The sequence below is a fragment of the Vombatus ursinus genome, unplaced genomic scaffold (assembly GCF_900497805.2).
Source record: "Vombatus ursinus unplaced genomic scaffold, bare-nosed wombat genome assembly UNPS02014943.1, whole genome shotgun sequence".
Taxonomy (NCBI): domain Eukaryota; kingdom Metazoa; phylum Chordata; class Mammalia; order Diprotodontia; family Vombatidae; genus Vombatus; species Vombatus ursinus.
Window position 1 is genome coordinate 251,116 of NW_020954721.1, and position 22,511 is coordinate 273,626.

A 22,511-nucleotide genomic window follows, 5' to 3' on the forward strand; every position below is an offset into this window, starting at 1 on the left:
AATAATTCCTAGCTGTGTGACTCTGGGCAAGTCACTTAACCCCAATTGCCTCACTTAAAAAATAGAATTGGACAAAGAGGAGGTAATGACTTTAAAAAACACAAAGAAATAAGAAAACAAAGTCCAAAGAATGAAAAAAAATGAAGAGAATGTAAAATATCCCATTAGAAAAACAACTGATTCGGAAAACAGATCAAGCCGAGACAATATAAGAACTGCTGGACTTCCTAAAAGTAATAGTAAAAAAAAAAAAAGAATATAGCAACTGTGCTGTAAGAAATTATTAAGGAAAATTGCCCTGAAGTTTTAGAACCAGAAGACAAAATGCAAATTGGAAAAAATGTACCATTTCCTACCTGTAAGAGTTTCCAAAATGAAATGTCACAGGACCATCATAGCTAAGTTTCAAAGATCCTAATTTAAGGAGAAATATTAAAAGCAACTAGAAGGAAATAACTTTTATAATGTGATACTACAGTCATGATGATACAATATCTTTTACATTAAAAGACCAAAGGGCAGGGAATATGATATTCCAAAGAGCAAAGGACCTGGACTTGTAACCAAGAATAATTTACTCAACAAAGTTGAATGCAATCCTGAATGGAAAAAAGGGATATTTAATAAATTAAAGGACTTTCATATATTCTTGAGGTAAAGACCAGAACTGAACTCAAAATTTGACCTATAAGAATTAGAAGCATAAGAAGATAAACATTAATGACTCATTATAAATGATTCAATAAGATCAAACTATTTACTCCTCATATTGAAAAAATATTATCTGTAACCACACACACACACACACACACACACACACACACACACACACACATATTAGGCAATTGGGGTTAAGTGACTTTCCCAGGGTCACACAGCTCGTAAGTGTCAAATGTTTGCTCTGAGACTGGATTTGTACTCAGATCCTCCTGAGTTCAGGGCCAGAGCTCTATCCACTAAGCTACCAGCTGCCTCAAATAAGGGTTTTTTTTTGTCTGTTTTTTTTTGGGGGGGGCTTAGGCAATGAGGTTAAACGACTTGCAGAAGGTCACACAGCTAGTAAGTGTTATGTGTCTGAGGCCAGATTTCAACTCAGGTCCTCCTAAATTCAGGGCCAGTGCTCTATCTACTGTGCTACCTAGCTGTCCCTTATCTGTAACTCTTAAGAATTTTATCATTGCTAAGATAGTTCGAAAAGAGCATACATGAAGAAAACCTTTGAGATTGAGTTGAGTATAATGGGATAATGCTAAAAAAAAAAACATGGTTAGGAAGAGAACAATTATCTCATACTAACAAGGTATGAATTAAGAACAGATACAGAGAAGGGCAGCAGGGGGTAAAGAGCTAATAGTGCTAGAGACCTATTTTCATTAAAACAAATGTTTTTAGTACAATATTAAAATATGTTACAAAAGAGATAAACCATGTTTTGTGGGGGGACAGTACCAGCAGCTCAAAGAAAATAGAAAAGGCTTCACATCCAAAGTGGCCTAAAAGTTGAACCTGAAACTTAGAATTCCAATAAAAGGTGATGAGGAAAGCGTTCATCCTAAGCATGGAGACAACCTTTACAAATCATGAAGATGACAGATGGTGCACGGACCATGAAAAAGTGTGTTCTCTTTGGCTATATTAAAATGTGTGTGAAAGATTATAAAGAAAATAAATTTAGATATTTAGGTTGGGACCAGGTTATGAAAAGTTTTAGATACTTGTTCGGTTTACATTTGTCAATAAAGTACCAAAACACAACTGGAATTCTGCAAATATGGAAGTATCATTCCAAGACCTCTGATTTAGGAAAATCCTTTGCCAGCTCAAGGGAGACTAGTGGGCCTCAGGAGACATATGAGCAGTTAGGTTAGACAATAATTAGAAGGTTATTGAAATAATCCAGAGAAGACATGATAAAGTTTCAAACTAGGGTAATGATTAAGTGAGCAGAAATGAGCCAAGTGGGTCTCAAATGATTGTGTGTTGGCAGAAATTATGACTGAGCAAGTGATTGGCTAAAGAGTAAGACAAAAAGAAGTTGAAATTGATGCTCAACTTTAGAATCTGTATGATTTCAACAAAAGTTGGAGGCTCAGCAAAAATCTGGAAGTTCTAAACAGGGTTTTGTTTAGAGTAGAAAAATAAAGTTGTCTTAATGAAATGTCAAGCATGAAAAGTCTAGCAGATACTCAGCTTGGACTTTTCAATAAAATATTTTTATAGGATTGGAGCTCAGGATATAGACTATGCATCTGTGTATGTGTATAGTTCATATATATGAATTCTTCCTCATTTTTGTTGATCTCATCAGGGTGGTGGAGGAATGTGGAAATAGTAGCAGTATCACTGGATTAAATAGTATGTCTAGTTTTATAAGTTTTTTTGGTCATAGTTACAAATTGATTCCTAGAACATCTAGACCAATTAATAGCTCTATTGAAAATATATTAATTGACCTCTCTTCCTAGAGACCTCCAGTCTTTCTCATTTTCTTTACGTTTTGATTTTGCCCACATGTTGGACATTAGCTTATGTCCTAGCATTATTGTAATTTGCATATCTTTTCTTAAAAGTGTTTTGGAACATTTTTTTTCACATACCTATTGACAATATGAATTTATTTCAGAAAGATTCAGAGGTTCCAGTCAAGATTCAATTTGAAAGTAGATATTACTTTAAAACCATTGACACAGTTAATTGTATATTTGAGAAAGAAAACTTAAAAAAAAAAAAAACTTGTTTCAAGGATTTCCCCTATCCCCTGGTTTCCTGCTTTTCTTATAATCTTAGCTGAATTGGGGGCTTTGGGTAATTTAAAAATAAATATATATAATCAAAATTATTCATTTTGCCTCTTGTGAAGCTTTTCTTTCATTTTTTTGTCATAAACTCTTCCCCTATACACAAAACTGATAGAGAACAGATTTCTTCTAAAATTCCCCACTTACTTTATATCACTCTTTCTATTGAAGTCACGTACCCATTTTTAGATTGTCTTGGAAAGCAGCTTAAGATGTTGGTAAACATGTAGTTTCTTCCTGACCACTTTCTTGTTTTTCCACAGTTTTTGTCAAGTAATAAGGTCTTGCCACCAAAGCTGGGATCTTGTGTTTGTTGAAAACTATGATGTAAATTTAACATCTAGTCCTCAAAGGCAACTTTCCTTCCCAGATTTTTTCCCTTAATTCCCTTGAAATTCTTGAAATATTGTTCTCCAAATTAATTGTGTTGTTATATTGCCTTACTGTTCATAGTAAACCTTATGTAGTTTAGTTTTTATGGCACCGAGTACATATATTAATTCAGGCCGTATTGTGCTTTTTATTATTTTGCTTTGGCCTACACATGAGCAATTAATATTCCTCAAAATAGATTTGTGCTTTCCCCCATTGATAAATGGTGAAAGGATATGAAGAGGCAGTTTTTGGAGGAAGAAATTAAAGCTATCAATAGTCATATGAAAAAATGCTCTAAATCACTACTGATTAGAGCAATGCAAATCAAAAAGATTCTGAGGTACCCCATCACATCTATCAGATTGGCTTACATGACGAAACAAGAAAAATGATACATTTTGGAGAAGATGTGGGAAAATTAGAACACTAATGCATTGTTGATAGAGCTGTGAACTGATCCAATCATTCTGGAGAGCAATTTGGAACTATGCCTAAAAGGCTATAAAATGTGCATACCCTTTGATCCAGCAATATCACTTCTAGGGCTGTATGCCAAAGAGATCATAAAAATGGGAAAAGGACCCACATGTACAAAAATATTTATAGCAGCTCTTTCTGTGATGGCAAAGAATTGGAAATTGAGGCGATGCCCATCAATTGAGGAATGACTGAACAAGTTGTGGTATATGAATGTAATAGAATACTATTGTGCCATAAGAAATGATGAGCAAGCAGACTTCAGAAAGCCCTAGAAAGACTTTTATGGACTAATACTGAGTGAAGTGAACAGAACCAGGAGAACTGTGTACACAGTAACAGCCACATAGTGTAATGACTAACTTTGATAGACTCAGCTCTTCTCAGCAATGCAAGGATCTAAGATGTCTCCAAAAGTCTCATGATGGAAAATACTATCCAGGTGGGGGACAGAGCAAAGATGGTAGAGTAAAAGCAGTGATGTGCTTGAGCTCTCCCCCAAACCCCTCCAAATACCTATAAAAATGGCTCTAAATAAATTCTAAAGCAGCAAAACCCACAAAAAGACAGAATGAAACAAATTTAAAGCCTAAGACAGCATGGATAGTTGATCAGAAAGGTATATCATGCTGAGTAGGGAGAGGAGCACAATTCGACTTGGGCACTCAGGCAGGCAGGTCTCAACGAACATGGAACAGTCCTCAGAGGACTGAATCATGGACAGCTGTGGTGGTTTCCAGACTTCTCAAACGATGAACACCAAAGACAACTCAGGTCAGTGGGAAAAGTCTGTGACTGCAGTGAGAGAAAGTAGTGCAGTCCCAGCCCCAGTCCCAGAGCTTGACCCTGGGGCAGCGGCTTTTTCTTGAGCTTCCAGCCCACAGACTGAGGGGGAATCAAGTGGCTGATCAGATGGGGATTGCAGAGATCTCTCTGCTGGTGCAGGATTCTCTTGCTTTGCCCATGCTTAGATCTGGATCACAGTTCTGGGTGGCAGTCCTGGGGCAAGGAGAAGTGCTGTAATGTTGGAGTGGTGGAGTGGTAGTGGAGAGGAAATCCTCCTCACAGCTCAAAGGCAGAAAAGAGTGCTTGTGTTCACTCATAGACCAGAGTACAGACCATGAAAGGAGGAAACACCTCACCCCTTATCATACCACCTTGGAAGAACTGAAAATTTACAGATCCCTAGAAATATCTCAGAAATCAGCTGCACAAAATCCCTGAATCTTGGGACAGTACATTCTCCACATTGGAAGCAGACCTCTACCTTAACAAAAAGTTTGAAACTCAAGTAATTGACTGGGATCAAGAATAAACAAAGATCCAAAAATAGTCAAACTATAGAATCTTTCTTTGGTAATAAAGAAGATCAAAATATACAACCAGAAGAAGACAACAAAGTCAAAGCTCCTACATCCAAAACTTCCAAGAAAAATATGAATCAGTACCAGGCCATGGAAGAGCTTAAAAAGGAATTTGAGAAGCAAGTAAGAGAAGTAGGGGGAAAAATGGGAAGAGAAATGAGAGTGATACAAGAAAATCATGAAAAACAACTCAACAGCTTGCTAAAGGAAACCCAAGAAGATATTGAATTAAATAACACCTTTAAAAAAAATAGCCTAATTCAAATGGCAAAAGAGGTCCAAAAAGTCAATAAGGAGATTAATGCCTTCAAAACCAAAATTGGTCAAATGGAAAAGGAAGTCCAAAAGCTTACTGAAGAAAATACTTCCTTAAAAATTAGAATGGAGCAATTGTAAGCTAGTGACTTTATGAGAAATCAAGACACTGTAAAACAAATCCAAAAGTATGAAAAATTAGAAAACAATGTGAAATATCTCATTGGAAAAAAAAAAAAAACAACTGACTGGAAAATAGATCCAGGAGAGAGAATTTAAAAATTATTGGTTTATCTGAAAGCCATGATCAAAAAAGAACTTAGACACCATCTTTCAAGAAAAATATCCAGGAAAACTGCCCTGATATTTTAGAACCAGAGGGCAAAATAGAAATGGAAAGAATCCACCAATCACCTCCTGAAAGAGATTCCCAAAGGAAAACTCCTAGGAATATTGTAACCAAACTCCAGAGTTCCCAGGTCAAGAAGAAAATAATGCAAACAGCCAGAAAGAAACAGTTCAAGTATTGTGGAAACACAATCAGTATAACACAAGATTTAGCAGCTTCTACCTTAAAGGACCAGAGGGCATGGAATGTAATATTCCAGAGGTCAAAGGAGATAGGATTACAACCAAGAATCACCTACCCAGCAAAACTGAGTATAATCTTTCAGGGGAAAAAATGACCATTCAGTGAAATAGGGGACTTTGAAGCATTCTTGATGAAAAGACCAAAGCTGAATAGAAAGTCCGACTTTGAGAAAAAAACATGAAGAGGTAAACAGGAAAGAGAAATCATAAGAGACTTATTAAGGTTGAACTGTTTATATTCTTGCATGGAAAGATGGTATTGTCAGTATTAGGGTAGTTGGAGGGAAAAAGTATGTGGATAGATAGATAGATAGATAGATAGATAGATAGATAGATAGATAGATAGATAGATAAATAGAGGGCACAGGGTAAGTTGAAGATGAAGAGGTGATATGTGGAGAATAAAATTAAGGGATGAGAGAGGATTATGCTGGGAGAAGGAGAAAGGGGGAGGTAGAATGAGGTAAATTATTTCATATGAAATAGATAAGAAAAGGCTTTTGCAGTGGAGGGGACATGGAGGAAGGTGACAGGGAATTAGTGAATCTTATTCTCATAGGATTTGGCTTAAGGAGGGAATAACATACACAGTCAATTGGGTATGGAAATCTATCGTACCCTACAGAAAAATAGGGAGGAAAGGTACAAGAGAACAGGGAGATGATAGAGAGGAGGACAGATTGGGGGAGAGGGTAATCAGAAGCAAACACTTCTGAGGAGGGACAGGGTCAAAAGAGAGAATAAAATAAATGGGGGACGGGATAGGATGAAGGGAAATATACTTAGCTTTTCACAACATGACTACTATGTAAGTGTTTTGCATAACTACACATGTATAATCTGTATCACGTTGCTTGCCTTTTCAGTGAAGGTGGGTGGGGAGGGAGGAAGGGAGAAATTCTGGAACCCAAAGTTTTAAAAACAAATGTTAAAAAAAATTGTTTTCATATGCAACTGGGAAATAAGAAATACAGGAAATGGGGCATAGAAATCTATCCTGCTGTACAGGAAAATAGAAGGGAAAAGAGAGAAGGCAGGGAGAGAAAGAAGGGAGGCCTTATTAGGGGAAGGGGTATACAGAATGCATGCCATCTTAGGGTGGGGGAAGGGATGAGATGGGAAGAAAATTTGGAACTCAAAATCTTGTGGAAGTGAATGTTGAAAACTAAAAATAAGTAAATTAAAAAAAAAAAAGAAATGCTATCCACATCAAGACAAAGAACTACAGAGTCTGAATGCAGATCGAAGCATATTATTTGCTCCTTTTTTCTGTTTTGTTTTGTTTCTTCTCTCTTCTGGTTCTTCCTATTTGGTCTAATTCTTCTTTACAACATGACTAATGTGAAAATATGTTTAAAAGGAATATATATGAAGAGCCTATATCAGATTGCATGCTGTCTTGGGGAGGGAGGGAAGGAGGGAGGGGAGAAAATTAAAAACTTGAAAGCTTATGGAAGTGAATGTTGAAAACTAAAAATAAATAAATTAATCAAAAAAATAAAAAAATGACTACAGGGCTGGCTTTACTCAGTAGAGGATGATTATGTTTGGAAATGAATGCGATGTAAAATCCAAAGGCACCAATAAAACTTGAGGACAGAGAAAAAAATAGATTTTCACTTGTGCAAAGACCCTTTTGTAATATATTTCATATGTGAACACTGTAACATTAACACAGAAACTTTGTGCAACAGGAATGATAATTCCTCTGTGTGTATGTGTGACCAAGTACATTGTGAAATACTTTCTCAGTAGTTATTTTAAATGAAATTTCTCTCTCTCTCTCTCTTTCTCTTTCTCTTTCTCTCTTTTTTCCTCTGCACTATTCCCCACTCTCTCTAAAATATATAGATATTTAAGTGCTGATATGTGTGTATGTTTATCTTCTTGATAGATTTTACTGGTAATATGTTGTCATTAAGTTATGTCAACAATTTGTGACCACATGGACTATAACATGGTCCATATAATATGGTGTACACACACACACATGCACACTCATATATACATATATATACATATATATGCATATATATTTATACATACAAACATTATAATATGGTCCTTCTATCCTCCACTATCTCTGCAAGTCTATCCGAGTTCAGGTTCATTGTATTGAATTTGTGGGAGTTTGTTGTATATTCTGAAATTTTTCTGAAGATAAAAATTTCATTTTTTTTTTCAGTTTCTTCTCTAGGGTTCTTAAAAATGCCACAGTATCTGCACAAGGTGATATTTTTGTTACCACTTTGGTTATGTTTATTCCTTAATTTTATCTTCTGTTGTTGCTGTAGTTAATATTTCTAGCAGAATAAATGTGATAGGGGGCAGCGAGGTGGCACAGTGGATAGAGCACAGGCCTTAATGTCAGGAGGATTTGAGTTCAAATCCGGCCTCAGACCAAACACTTGACACTTACTAGCTGTGTGACCCTGGGCAAGTCACTTAACCCCAATTGCCTAAAAAAAAAAAAAGAATAAATGTGATAATGGATTATCATTGCTTGACCTCTAATTTTATTGGGAAGTCTTGTCCCCATTGTAGATAAAGCTGCTCTTGATTTTAGGTACACACTACTTATCATTTACAGAAAGTGCATTTTTCCTATTATTATTGTTAATATTAACTAACATTTATATAGTGATTGGACAGCTAGGTGACAGCAGTGGGTAGAATGCTGGATGTGGAGTTAGGAAGATTAATCTGCCTGAGTTCAAATCTAGCCTTAGACACTTAATAGCTGTTGTGACCTGAAGTAAGTCACTTAACCCTCTTTTCCTTAGATTTTTTTATCTTTGAAATGAGTTGGAGAACAAAATGGCAAATCATTCTAGTATCTTTGCCAAGAAAATCATAAATGGGTTACAAAGGGTTCAACACAACTGGAATGAATAACAACTGGTGTAGTGATTATTATGTGTCAGGCACCTTGTGAAGTACTTTACAATTATTTTCTCTTTTTTATGGTAATTTTTTTTTGTTTTCAACATTTACTTCCACAAGATTTTGAGTTCCAAATTTTCACCCCATCTCGCACCTCCTTCCACCCCAAGATGACATGCATTCTGAATACCCTTCTCCTAATCTGCCTTCTTTTCTATCTCCCCCCCCCCTCCTTTATCCTCTTCCCCTTCAATTTTCCTGTAGGGCAGAATGGATTTCTGTACCCCATTTCTTGTATTTCTCATTTCTCGGTTGCATGTGAAAACATTTTTTTAAACATGTGTTTTAAAAACTTTGGGTTCCAAATTTTCTCCCTTCCTCCCTCCCCACCCACCCACATTGATAAGGCAAGCAACTAAATATAGGTTATATATTGGCAGTTATGTAAAACACTTCTAAAGTAGACATGCTGTGAAAAACTGACTTTATTTCCCTTAATCCTATCCCGCCCCCCCCATTGATTCTATTCTTTCTTTTGACCCTGTCCCTCCTCAGAAGTATTTGCTTCTGATTACCCCCTTTCCCAATGTGCCCTTCATTCTATCATCCTCCTACTCTCTTGTCCCCTTCCTACCCACTAATTTCCTATAGGATAAAACAGATTTCCATACCCAATTGAGTGTGTATGTTATTCCCTCCTGAAGTCAAATCCAATGAGAATAAGATTCACTCATTCCCTCTCACCTTCCCCCATTTCCCCTCCACTGTAAGAGCCTTTTCTTTTCTGTTTTTCTTTCTTTGTGAGATAATTTACCCCATTCTACCTCTCCCTTTCTCCTTCTCCTAGTATAATTCTCTCACCCCTTAATTTTATCCTCTAGATATGACACCTTCATTTTCAACTCACCCTGTGCCCTCTATCTATCTATCTATCTATCTATCTATCTATCTATCTATATCTACATATACATACATATAATTTTTTTCCCCTTCAACTACCCTAATAATGACAAAGGTCTCATGAGTTACAAATATCATGTTTCCATGCAGGAATGGAAACAGTTCAACCTTAATAAGTCTCTTATGATTTTCTCTTTCCTGTTTACCTCTACATGTTCCACTGGAGTCTTGTATTTGAAAATCAAATTTTCAATTCATCTCTGGTCTTTTCATCAAGAATGCTTGAAAGTCCTCTATTTCACTGAATGACCCATTTTTCTCCTGCAGGATTATACTCAGTTTTGCTGGATAGGTGATGCTTGGTTGTAATCCTATCTCCTTTACCCTCTGGAATATTATATTCCACGTCCTGTTGTTCCTTAATGTAGAAGCAGCTAAATCTTGTGTTACCCTGATGGTGTTTCCACAATACTTGAAATGTTTCTTTCTGGCTGCTTGTAATACTTTCTCCTTGACCTGGGAACTTTGAAATTTGGCTGCAGTATTCCAAGGAGTTTTTCTTTGAGGATCTCTTTCAGGAGGAGATTGGTGGATTCTTTCAATTTCTATTTTGCCCTCTGGTTCTAAAATATCAGGACAGTTTTCCTGGATAATTTCTTGAAAAATAATGTCTAGGCTCTTTTTTTTATCATGGCTTTCAGGTAGTCCAGTAATTTTTAAATTCTCTCTCCTGGATCTATTTTCCAGGTCAGTTGTTTTTCCAATGAGATATTTCACATTGTTTTCTAATTTTTCATTCTTTTGGATTTGTTTTACAGTGTCTTGATTTCTCATAAAGTCACTAGCTTCCAATTGCTCTATTCTAATTTTTAAGGAAGTATTTTCTTCAGTAAGCTTTTGGATTTCCTTCTCCATTTGGCCAATTTTATTTTTTGGGGCATTCTTCTCTTCATTGGCTTTTTGGACCTCTTTTGCCATTTGAGTTAGGCTATTTTTTAAGGTGTTACTTTCTTCAGTATTTTTTTTGGTCTCCTTTAGCAAGCTGTTGACTTGTTTTTCACAATTTTCTTGCATCACTCCCAGTTTTTTCTCTACTTCTCTTACTTGCTTCTCAAAATCCCTTTTGAGCTCTTTCAAGGCCTGGGACTGATTCATATTTTTATTGGAGGCTTTCGACGTAGGAGCTTTGGCTTTGTTGTCTTCTTCTTGTATGTTTTGATCTTCTTTGTCACCAAAGTAAGACAATATATTGTGACTCTTTTTGCGCTGCTTACTCATGATCCTGGCCAATTACCTGAGTTTTAAACTTTTTGTTAAGGTAAAAGTCTGCTTCCAATGTGGAGAATGTTCTGTCCCAAGATTCGCGGCTTTGTACAGCTGTTTTCAGAGATACTTCTAGGGATCTGAAAACTTTCAGTTCTTCCAAGGTGGTATGATAAGGCACGAGGTGTTTTCTCTCCACCTCCACAACAAGCTCCACCACACCAATGTTCCTCCTTGCCCCAGGACCACCCCTGAGAACTGTGACCCAGATCCAAGCACTGGAAAAGCAAGAGATTCCTGCCTCAGCACTGGCAAAGACATCCCTGCAATCCCCCTCTGATCAGTCACTTGATTCCCCCTCAGTCTGTGGGTTGGAAGCTCAGGAAACAGCTCAAGACTCTGCTCTCAAGACTCTGGCTGAGACCTAGCTCCTCTCTCACCTCAGTCACAGACTTTTCCCACTGACCTTCTAAGTTGTCTTTGCTGTTCCTGGGCTGAGAAATCTGGAAACTGCCACAGCTGCCCATGATTCAGTCCTCTGAGGCCTGCTCCAGGGTCAATAAGGCCTGCGTGTCCATGCCAAACTGCACTCCTCTCCTCACCCAGTGCGATATGCCTTTCTGGTCAACCATCCAGGCTGTCCTTGCTGTAAATTTGTTTCACTCTGTCTTTTTGTGGGTTCTGTTGCTTTAGAATTTTTTTAGAGCCATTTTTTTAAGTATTTGGAGGGGTTTGGGGGGAGACTCAAGCAAGTCACTGCTTTCCTTCCACCATCTTGGCTCTGTCACCCTACAATTATTTTCTCATTTGGTCCTCACAACCACCGTAGGAGGTAGATGTTATTATTATCATCATTTTACAGATGAGGACACTGGGGCAAACAGTGGCTAAGTGACTTTCCCTGGGCCATACATGTGGTAAATGCAGATGTAATATTTGGACTCAGGTCTTCCTGATCCAGAACTAGCACGCTATCCATTTTCTTTTTTGCATTACTTTAATTTTACCCAATATATTTACCCCAATCCTTCCCAGAGATTCATGACATAACAAAATAAAAATTTCAAAGATAAAAGGAAGACATAAAAAATGAACAAAATCAAATCAATCGAAAAAGTATAAAAGTATATACATAACAATATGTAATTCCAAATTTCTATACAAAATACTTTTGCTACTTTACAGCTTTACTAACAATGCTACCTTCCTATATTGACTATGTCCAACTTTTTGTCATTTTCCCCCAATTGGCTATGTGAGATGAAACCTCAAATTGACTTCCAAAATGACTTGCCCAGGGTCACACAACTAGTGAGTATCATGTGTCTGAGGCCACATTTAAACTCAGGTCCTCCTGACTCCAGGGCTGGTGCTCCATTCACTGTGCCACCTAACTGCCCCTGGAGAATTTTTTTTAAAAATATCTGTTAATAGTTTCCAATTTTGCCTTTTGGGCACGTTTCTTCATATTATTGAAATACATATCTATTGGGGTATGGCTTTTGGATATATACATATATATGATGTTATTTTATATAAGTGTGTTTTAATTATCACAATAAATGCATATATTGAGCTAGGTACGCATATATGTTCATATGTATGGTGTATATATAGGTACATGTGTGTGTGTGTGTATATATATATATGTATATATATATAATATACATACATATAAGCAAATGCTTTGTCTGATAATTACAACACAAATTTTATCCCATTCAGCCATTTTTCCCTATTCTAGTTACATTAATTTTGTTTATGCAGACCCTCTTCAGTTTCAGGTTATCAAATATATTATCTTTTGTAATTATTTCTCCCCTGTTGGTTAGGAATAAATCTCACATTTATAACTGAAGAGGAATATGATCTGACTCTCTTCTAATACTTATGTTATGATACTTTATATTAAGGTCATATATCTTTTTGAATTGATTGTGGAAAATGGTGCTAGATATTATTCTGAGCTTAGTTAATACTAGACTGCATTCTATTTTCCCTAGCAGTTTCTTATCAGTAATGAAGTTTCTTTCCCAAATAATTTGTTTTCCTTTTGTGAATCTTTGTGCTACTGATTTCAATTGTTCTGATTCTTGCTTTCCCTATTCCATTGATTTACTTTTCTGTTTAGCAAAGGTCACATGAATTTGATAGCTTCTTTTTATAATATAGTTTGAGCTCTCTAAGTTCATCATGACTTTTTACCCATTATTGCCCTTGATAGTCTAGATCTGACATTTCTTCAAATGAATTTAATTATTATCAAGTTCTTTAAAGTATATGTTTCAAAGTTTAGTAAAGCCTTAGATCTGTAAACTGACTCTCATAGTGTTGTCATTCATGTATTTTTAGCATATTAATCAAACTACCAAAGAATTACCTTATAGAGTTAGATAATGTCACAGAATAAGCAAATTAATTTAGTTGCTATTTTCATTTTATTATATTGGCTTAGCCTATGCATGAGCAATTTATATTTAATCTAATTCTTTAGATATCTCTGTATTTGTGTGAAGTAATAATGTCCTGTGTGTTCCTTGTTGGGTAGACTTTCAAATGTTTTATACTGTCTGTAGTCATATTAAATGTAATTTCTCTTTGTAACCTCTTACTGATTAATTTGGTTGGTACTAAACAGAAATGCTGATGATTTGTTTGGGTTTTTAATATGGTGCACCTTTGCTCAAGATATTCATTATTTCAATTAGTTTTTAAATTGACTCATTAGGACTTCCTATATAATTTTCAAAAAAATGACATATACATCTTGTCTTCCTCTAGATCCTCAAGACTACCTTGATTCAGTTTCTTTAACTCATTGACACAGGAAGAGGAAATTTATGGGTTTAACTCTGAAACTGAGGAAGATAAATTTGTCCCAGGCTCATGGGTCTCATGAATGCTCTGGCCTAGAAAATAAGAATTTTGAATGGGAGAATCCAGGAGTGGAACTCTATGTTATGGCATGTCTTCAACTTAACCTGGAAGAAAGAATATCTCCTCACTCTCAATTATCCTGACAAGGAATGTTTAAAGAACTTAGCTCTTAAGTATAGTTTCCAAATTTGTAGCAGCCAAAGTGATCATAGTTGTGTGGCATATTTGTGAATGCAATGTGAGAGCAGAGGGAAGCCAGGAGCTATGAGAATGTCTATACTGCTGGCTTGGTGACATTAGCTTCAGATCCATTTGCTGTAAGAATTACATGGTGGCCAGTTCTTAACTTTTTGTCTTTCTCATATTTATTTTTTGTTTATTACCAGTGCCCTGTTTATTCATTAGAGGAAGTAGTATGACATCTCAAGATGTTAAATTCAGGAAAATATTTTTTAAAGAATGACAAAAAATCAGAAAAAAACTATTGATGCATGACTACTTTCTCACTTTTATTATGTCTTATGAAAATCAACTCCTGGCATATCTAAGAAATCTTTTCTAAAAATATTAGGAGAGTGGGCAGAGGGAAGATGGTGGAGTAAAAGCAGTGACTTGCTTGAGTTCTCCCCCAAACAATTCCAAATACCTACAAAAAATGGCTCTAAACAAATTCTAGATCAGCAGAACCCACAAAAAGACAGAGTGAAACAAAGTTCCAGGCTAAGACAACCCGGATGGTCTATTAGAAAAGTGTACCATGCCTGGCTGGGAGGGAAACACTGTTCAGCGTGGGCACGCAGCCAAAACAGGCCTCATCAAACCTGGAGCAGCTGTGGCAATTACCAGACTTCTCAACCCACAAATGCCAAAGCCAACTTAGAAGGTCAGTAGGAAAATTCTGTGACTGCTGTGAAAGAGAAGCTCTATCCCAGCCTCAATCCCGGCACCTGGGGCAGAGGCTGCTTCCATAGTTTTTGGGCCACAGGCTGAGGGGGAATTGAGTGACTGATCAGAGGAGGATTGCAGGGATCTCTTTGCTGGTACCAAGGCAGGATTTTCTTGCTTGGCCTGTGCTTGTATCCGCGTCACAGTTCTGGTTGCAATCCTAGGGTAAGGAAGAGTGCTGGCATTGTGGAGCTTATGCCTTGGTGGAAAGGGAATCCTGCTCACAGTTCCAAGGCAGAAAAGAGTACTTGCGGTCACTCATAGAGCAGATCACAGGCCAAGAAAAGAGTAAACACCTTGCCCTTAATCATACCACCTTGGAAGAAATTATTGTAAGCAGTCAGAAAGAAACAATTCTGGAGGCATAATCAGGATAACACAGGATTTAGCAGCTTCTACATTAAGGGATTGGAGGGCTTGCAATATGATATTTCAGAGGTCAAAGGAGTTAGGAGTCCAAGAATCACCTACCCAGTAAAACTGAGTGTAATCCTTCAAGAAAAAAAATGGATATTCAGTAAAATAGAGAACTTTCAAGCATTCTTGATGAAAAGACCAGAGCTTAATAGAAAATTTGACTTTCAAATACAAGATATGAGAAGCATGAAGAGGTACTGAACCATCTGGAATTGAATAAAGACAGAATATTGACAGAAAAAAAAGTATTAGGAGGGAAAGGCTTGTGAGAGATAATGTCAGAAGCCCAAACTCTTCAAGGTTATTCCTAGAATGCAAAGAGTAGGAATAGTACTTATACCTTTGAAGCCCCAAGCTAACATGCCTTTGCGAGTGCCAGAGGGAATCTTATGCAACAATCCTATGAAGTTTTAAAGGCCTGGATTTAAGACCTTTCTTTCACATGTGCTTGTTATGTGACTCTGAGCTAGTCACTTAGTCTATCTTTAATAATAATAACTAGAATAATCGTAACAACTTGTAAATTGTGTCTATTATGTGCTGAGCATTTTCCTAAGCATTTCACAGAGATCTCCTCTGATCCTCATAAGTCTAAGAGGTGGGTGCTATTATGATGCCCATTAACCCTCCAATACCAATCAACCCCTTAATCAATTGGTTTTGAGAAAGGGTATTTTTTCCCCAGTGGACAAATGTCCCCTGACCCCTTTTACTCTTAAATTCAGTAGTTCCGTTTGGACTATACATTGGTCCATGGGGGGGAGGAGGGGTTTAAAAAAACTAATTAAATAGAACTTCCTAAAGATGAGCCTTGTTATAAAAGTATTTTACTGTTGTTTAGTAGTTCAGTTGTGTCTTTGTGATCCCATGGACCATAGCATGCCAGTACTGTCCATGGGGTTTTCTTGGCAAAGATACTGGAGTTGTTTGTCATTTCCATCTCCAATAGATTAAGGCAAACAGAGGTTAACTGATTTACCCAGGTTCACATGGCTAGTAAGTGTCTGAGGCTAGAATTGAACAACATTTTACTGTATGAACTGACAAGTATGTGTTTCTTTTCTTTATTCTAATTCTTTTTTTTATTAATTTATTTTGATGTATCAGCAATCACTTCCATAAGCTTATGAGTTTTACATTTTTCTCCCCCTCCCTTCCTACCTCCCTCTCCAAGAAGGAGCACAATCTGATATAGGATATACATATACATTCCTATTGAACATATTTTCACATTAGTGATGTTGTAAGTAAGAATTAGAATAGGAGGAACCACCAGAAAGAGGAAACAAAACACCAAAGAAGAAAAAAAAACAGAAACTAGTATACTTCGATCTGCATTCAAACTCCATAGTTATTTCTTCTTTGGGGATATCATTTTCCATCATGAGGCCTTTGGAGATGTCTTAGCTCCTTGTATTGCTGAGAAGGGTTAAGTCTATCAATAGTCATCATCACACAATATGACTGTTACTGTGTACAACTTTCTCCTGGTTCTGCTCACTTCACTCACATTAAAACCATACAAGTCTTTCCAGGTTTTTCTGAACTCTGTTCATCATTTTTTATAGCACAATACTATTCCATTACATTCATATATCACATCCACAGTTATGATTACTATCTGTGTCTTTCTCTCCATACTCCTCCCCCCAGTTCATGCTTTTCTTTCTCCTTTCTCCTTTTCCCTCCTCACTAATGTTTTGCTTTTGACCACCACCACCCTCAGTCCCAACTCCCTTCTCTTAGCCCCCTCTTTTCTTCTCCTTTACACCTACCACTTCTTTTCTCCCTTCTATCCCCCCTCCCTTTTCTTTCCCCTTTTCCTTCCTACTGCCTGTAGGGCATGTTAGATTTCTATGCCTAACTGATTATGTTATTCCATTCTTGAGACAAATCTGATGAGAGTAAGGTTCAAACATTTACTTGGATCCATTTAAACCACTTGATTAGATTTTTTTTATTGTTACATCAAAGTCAACTTATACCCACCCCCTTTATGTATATCCCTTTAACATGGTGTAATAACAATACAGTTCTCAAGAGTTACAAGTGTCATCTTCCCTTGTAGGGATGTTAACAGTTTGTCCTTATTAACAACATATTGTATCTTTCTGTCCCATTTACCTTTTTATGTCTCTCTTGAGTCTTGTATTTGAAGATCAAATTTTCTGTTGAGCTCTGGTCTTTTTATCAAGAAAGTATGGAAGTCCCCTGTTTCATTGAATATTCATCTCATCCCCTGAAAGATCATGCTCATTTTTGCTGGGTAGATGATCTTTGGTTGTATTCCAAGCTCCTTTGCCTTACAGAACATCATAGTCCACTCCCTGTGGTCTTTTAATGTAGAAGCTGCAAGGTCCTGTGTAATCTTAACTGTGCTTCCATGATACTGAAATTGTTTCTTTCTGGTTGCTTGCAGTATTTTCATTTTGACCTGGTAATATTGGAATTTGGCTACTATATTGGTGTTTTCAATTTGGGATCTCTTTCAGGAGGTGATAGGTGGATTCCTTCTATGGCTATTTTATTCTCTGGTTCTAGGACCTCAGGGCAATTTTCCTTTATGATTTCCTGAAAGATACTGTCCAGGCTCTTTTTTTCATTGTGGTTTTCAGGTAGACTAATGATTATTGAATTGTCTCTCCTGGATCTATTTTCCAGGTCAGTTGTTTTATCAATGAGGTATTCTACATTTTCATTTATTTTTTCATTCTTTTGTTTTTACTTGACTGATTCTTGCTCTCTCATAGAGTCAGTAGCTTCCATTTGCTCAATTCTAATTTTTAACACATTGTTTTCTTCTATTAGATTTTGTACCTCCTTCCTCATTTGGCAAATTTTATTTTTTAGGGACTTGTTTTCTTCAGTGTACTTTTTTTTTCCCAGTTGGCCAATTGAATTTTTTAAGGACTTGTTTTCTACAGTTAATTTTTGTCCTTCCTTTTCCAAGCTATTGACTCTCTCTTGTATATCTCTCATTTCTTTTCCCATTTTTTTCTTCTATCTCTCTCATTTGACTTTTAAAATCTTTCTTGAGCTCTTCTAAGAAGGCTTTTTGGGCTTCAGACCAGTTCATATTTCCTTTTCAGGTTCCAGATGTGGGTTTGTTGGCAATGTTGTCCTCTTCAGAATTTCTGCCTTGATCTTCACTCTTCCCATAATAAAAATCTATCATATGTTTCTTTTTACTCATGGTGTTTGCTTATTTCCTGGCCTTTAAAGAGATTGGGCTCTCCTGCTAGAGAGCAGAGAGCACTGACCCAAGCTTCTTGTGTTGGGATCCTAGTGCCTGGGTGATGGATTTGTTTGCTGGGTCCTCCAATGTTGGCAGTTGGAGACTGTAGGATTTTGGCAACTCACATGGTATTGGGCTAGAATCAGCAACACTGGAAGTCTAGGGGTAGGATTGGGTAGTGTGGCTCCTGGAGATTTCCTGCTCACCCAGGCCTTTCCTTCCTTTTGCTTTCTTCAGTTCCTTTCAGATGGACGTTGCAGGGTGTTTGTCCACCTGGGGCCTCTTGGAATGTTGCTCCCCGTAGTTTTGCCTAGGCACTGGGAGAGTTGATTGCTGTAGAATGCCAAGGCACCTGGTGGTTTTCTGAGCTAGTTTCCACCAGTTCCACCACCCTTAATGAGGCATTTGGGTGTCCAGGTGTTGGTATTTGCCTGCTCCACCACCTGGGCTTCAGGCTGTCTTCCTGGTGTGATGAGGTGCGGCTTTCCACTAGCTTGCTAGGATGCCTCTTGTTCTGTACTGTTCCCCTTCCTCTAAGGTAAGAGGGGCCTTTCCAGTTAATTCCTCAAGCTTCCTGGGCTACTGGACTGCTGCACCCCATCTTTCTTCTGGTTCAGCTGTTCCAGGGTTTTTTCTGGGGTGATATTTTCTGGGCTTTCAGGGCTTAATAGGGGAGGGTAAGAGAGACTCACCTTTTACTACGACATCTTGGCTCCCAGAAGCAGAAGTCGATTAAATGTTTTTAATCATTACATCAAAGTCAATTTATACCCACCCCCTTTATGTATACCCCTTTAACATGGTGTAATAACAATACAGTTTTCAAGATTTACAAGTGTCATCTTCTCTTGTAGGGATATAAACAGCTTGCCCCTATTAATAACATGTTTCTTTCTGTCCTATTTACCTTTTTATGTCTCTCTTGAGTCTTGTATTTGAAGATCAAATTTTCTTTTGAGCTCTGGTCATTATATCAGGAAGGTATGACAGTCCCCTATTTTGTTGAATATTCATCTCCTACCCTGAAAGATTGTGCTCATTTTCACTGGGCAGTTCATCCTTGGTTGTAATCCACACTCTTCTTTTATCTTATGGAATATCATATTCCATGTCCTATGATATTTTAATGTAAAAGCTGCAAGGTCCTGTGTAATCCTGACTGTGGTGCCATGATATTTAAATTGTTTCTTTCTGGATTCTTGCAGTATTTTCATTTTGACCTGGTAATTTTGAAATTTGGCTACTATATTCCTTGGTGTTTTTAATTTGGGATATCTTTCAGGAGGTGATGGGTGGATTCTTTCTATGGCTATTTTACCCTCTGGTTCTAGGACCTCCGGACAGTTGTTGTTTTTTCTGTTGTTGTGTTTTATGATTTCATTAAAGATACTGTCCAGGCTCTTTTTTTTTATCGTGATTTTCAAGTAGGCCAATAATTTTTAAATTGTCTCTCCTGGATCAATTTTCCAGGTCAGTTGTTTTACCAATGAGGTATTGTGCATTTTCATTTATTTTTTCATTCTTTTCTTTTGGTTTGACTGATTCTTGCTCTCTCATAGAGTCATTAGCTTCCATTTACCCATTTCTAATTTTTAACAAATTGTTTTCTTCTATTAGATTTTGCACCCCCTTCCCCATTTGGCCAATTGAATTTTTTAGGGACTTGTTCTCTTCAGTGTACTTTTTCCAATTGGCCAATTGTATTTTTTAAGGATTTGTTTTCTATATTTAATTTTTGTCCTTTCTTTTCCAAGGCATTGACTCTATCTTGCATACCTCTCATTTCTTTTCCCATTTTTTTCTTCTGCCTCTCTCATTTGATTTTTAAAATCCTTCTTGAGCTCTTCTAAGAAGGCTTTTGGGGCTTCAGACCAGTTCATATTCCCTTTTGAGGTTCCAGAAGTGGGTTTGTTGACAATGTTGTGCTCTTTAGGATTTCTGCCTTGATCTTCACTGTTCTCATAATATGAATCTATGGTACATTTCTTTTTATTCATGGTGTTCACTTATTTCCTGGCCTTTAAAGAGATTTGAGCTCTCCTGCTGGGGAGCAGAAAGCACTGACCCAAGTTTCTTGTATTGGCAGTCTAGGGCCTGGTTATTGACTTTTTGTGCTGGGGCCTCCAGTACTGGCAGTTAGAGGCTATAGGGTTCTGGTAGCTTACCTGGTGTTGGGCTGGAAAAAGCAACACTGGAACTCTAGGGGAAGGATTGGGTAGTGTGGAACCTGGAGATTTCTTGCTCACTCAGGCCTTTCCTTCCTTTCGTTTTCTTTAGATCCTTTCAGATGGATGTTTTAGGGTGCTTATCTGCCTGGTGCCCCATGGATTGCTGCTTCCCTTAGTTTTTCTGAGGCACTGGAAGAGCCAGTTGCTTTAGAATTCCCAGACAGCTGGTGGTTTTTTGAACTAGTTTCCACTGGTTCCCACACCCTCACTGAATCACTCGAGGGTGCAGGTGTTGGTGTTTGCCTGCTCCACCACCTGGGCTTCAAGATCTCTTAGAAAAGGTATTTAATGAGAAGGTAGAACAACAATAGTGGATATAAAACATTCCCCCAACCTAGAGTCATCTCCCCTCTTGAGCACTCTTGCGGTAAAGGGTACATACTTAAATTCCAAAGGAAGTGACTTACACTCCCAAAGAATACATGTGGCCAAGGCATACCTTGTGAAACCTGGATCCAAAAATCTTTTTTTTTTTGTACCTTTGCAAAGTACTCATAAAGTTTCCCTTAGGTGTAGTTCTCTTGTAGGCTCCCGCAATCCATACCTACCAGAGACATCTTTGTCAGGATAGATCACAATCCCTGAGGATACTGCCATCTTGAGGAGGCAGGCTTTCCACCTTAGTCTGCAGAGCTTTCACTATCACTGACCACTAAATCTCTGGCAGATGCATCTACCTATATATTAGGGTAGCTGGTGGCACCTTTCTCACAAGGGTGATGCCTTGACTTGTGAGTGAATTGGATTTAAGTGAAGCCTAGCTGTGCAAAGTCATCAGCTTCATTTTCTCCTCCAGGGTCATTGAAGGTCAGTGGTAAGACATAGGCCAAGATGACTGTCATTGCCCCGATGACTCTTATGTTTCCTAAACTATCTAGTGGCCTGAACATCAAATTCCCATCTCTTTAGGTACTCAGGCCTGGGAAAGACTCGAATTTAGAAAGGCCAAGTTCACCCACTCTATCCTAGGGAATCACCAGTTATCTTGACTTATGTCTTGCCAATGGCCTTCAATGACTCTGGAAGATAGAGTGGGGTCCATAACTTAGTGTAGCTCTTCTTCACTTAAAACCAATTCACCAACAAGTGAAGGCATCACTCGCATGATATCATTAGTCCACATCAACATTGTAGGAAAAACGTAAGCAGCAAAAATTATAAGGGAACTGGAGCTTTGGCAAAAGTTTTCTACAATAGACCCTAACTCTAGAGGTAAACAATTGATTGAAAGGAATGGAAGGTATAATCAATTTCCGTACTTGTTCATTGATAACAAATCAACTTACTAAGCAAATAGATTGGACCAGGAACATTCCCCGACAAAACATCTCTCACGTATGTGTTCAATTAATCCAATATTATTTGATAAATGTAATGATGGATATAACACAGATAAACAAATTGAGGAGAAATTATAATCTCAACTTTGTAAATAAGAAATCAATGACTCACAGTGCTGGATGGACTTATACTGGGTTAGAAGTGAAAACTAGGTGATCCTATCTTTACTCCATCAGCTTTTTCTACTATTGTTTGAAATCATCATTCATATATTAAGTGTCTGTGATAGTAAGATATTTCAACACAACAGATATAATACTATCTTTTTTTTTCCGAAATCAAGCAATATGATTCCTTTCCAAAAGCTGCTAGAATCAAATGAAAAAGAAAGAGATGATGATAAAAAGTAGAAGGTACATAAGCTAGATGCATTTGGAATATTTTATGAAGAGTATAAGAGCTCAGGACATACTTCAGTGTGATTTGTGAGGAAGATCTTGAAAAGACCTGGCTGCTCAGGGATTGGCTTTGTTTTTCAGTATGTGCAGGGTATTTCTGTCTGGCCTCAGAAGGATCACATAGCACTTGGGAGCAAAGATGCAAGTGAGAATCCCAGCACTGG

General features: G+C 37.4%; 1 pseudogene; it reads right to left on the reverse strand.

Annotated features, from left to right (window-relative positions):
- Window positions 1-18,690: 18,690 nt before the first annotated feature.
- Window positions 18,691-22,511, reverse strand: part of LOC114029961 — a 70,132-nt pseudogene continuing 66,311 nt past the window's right edge.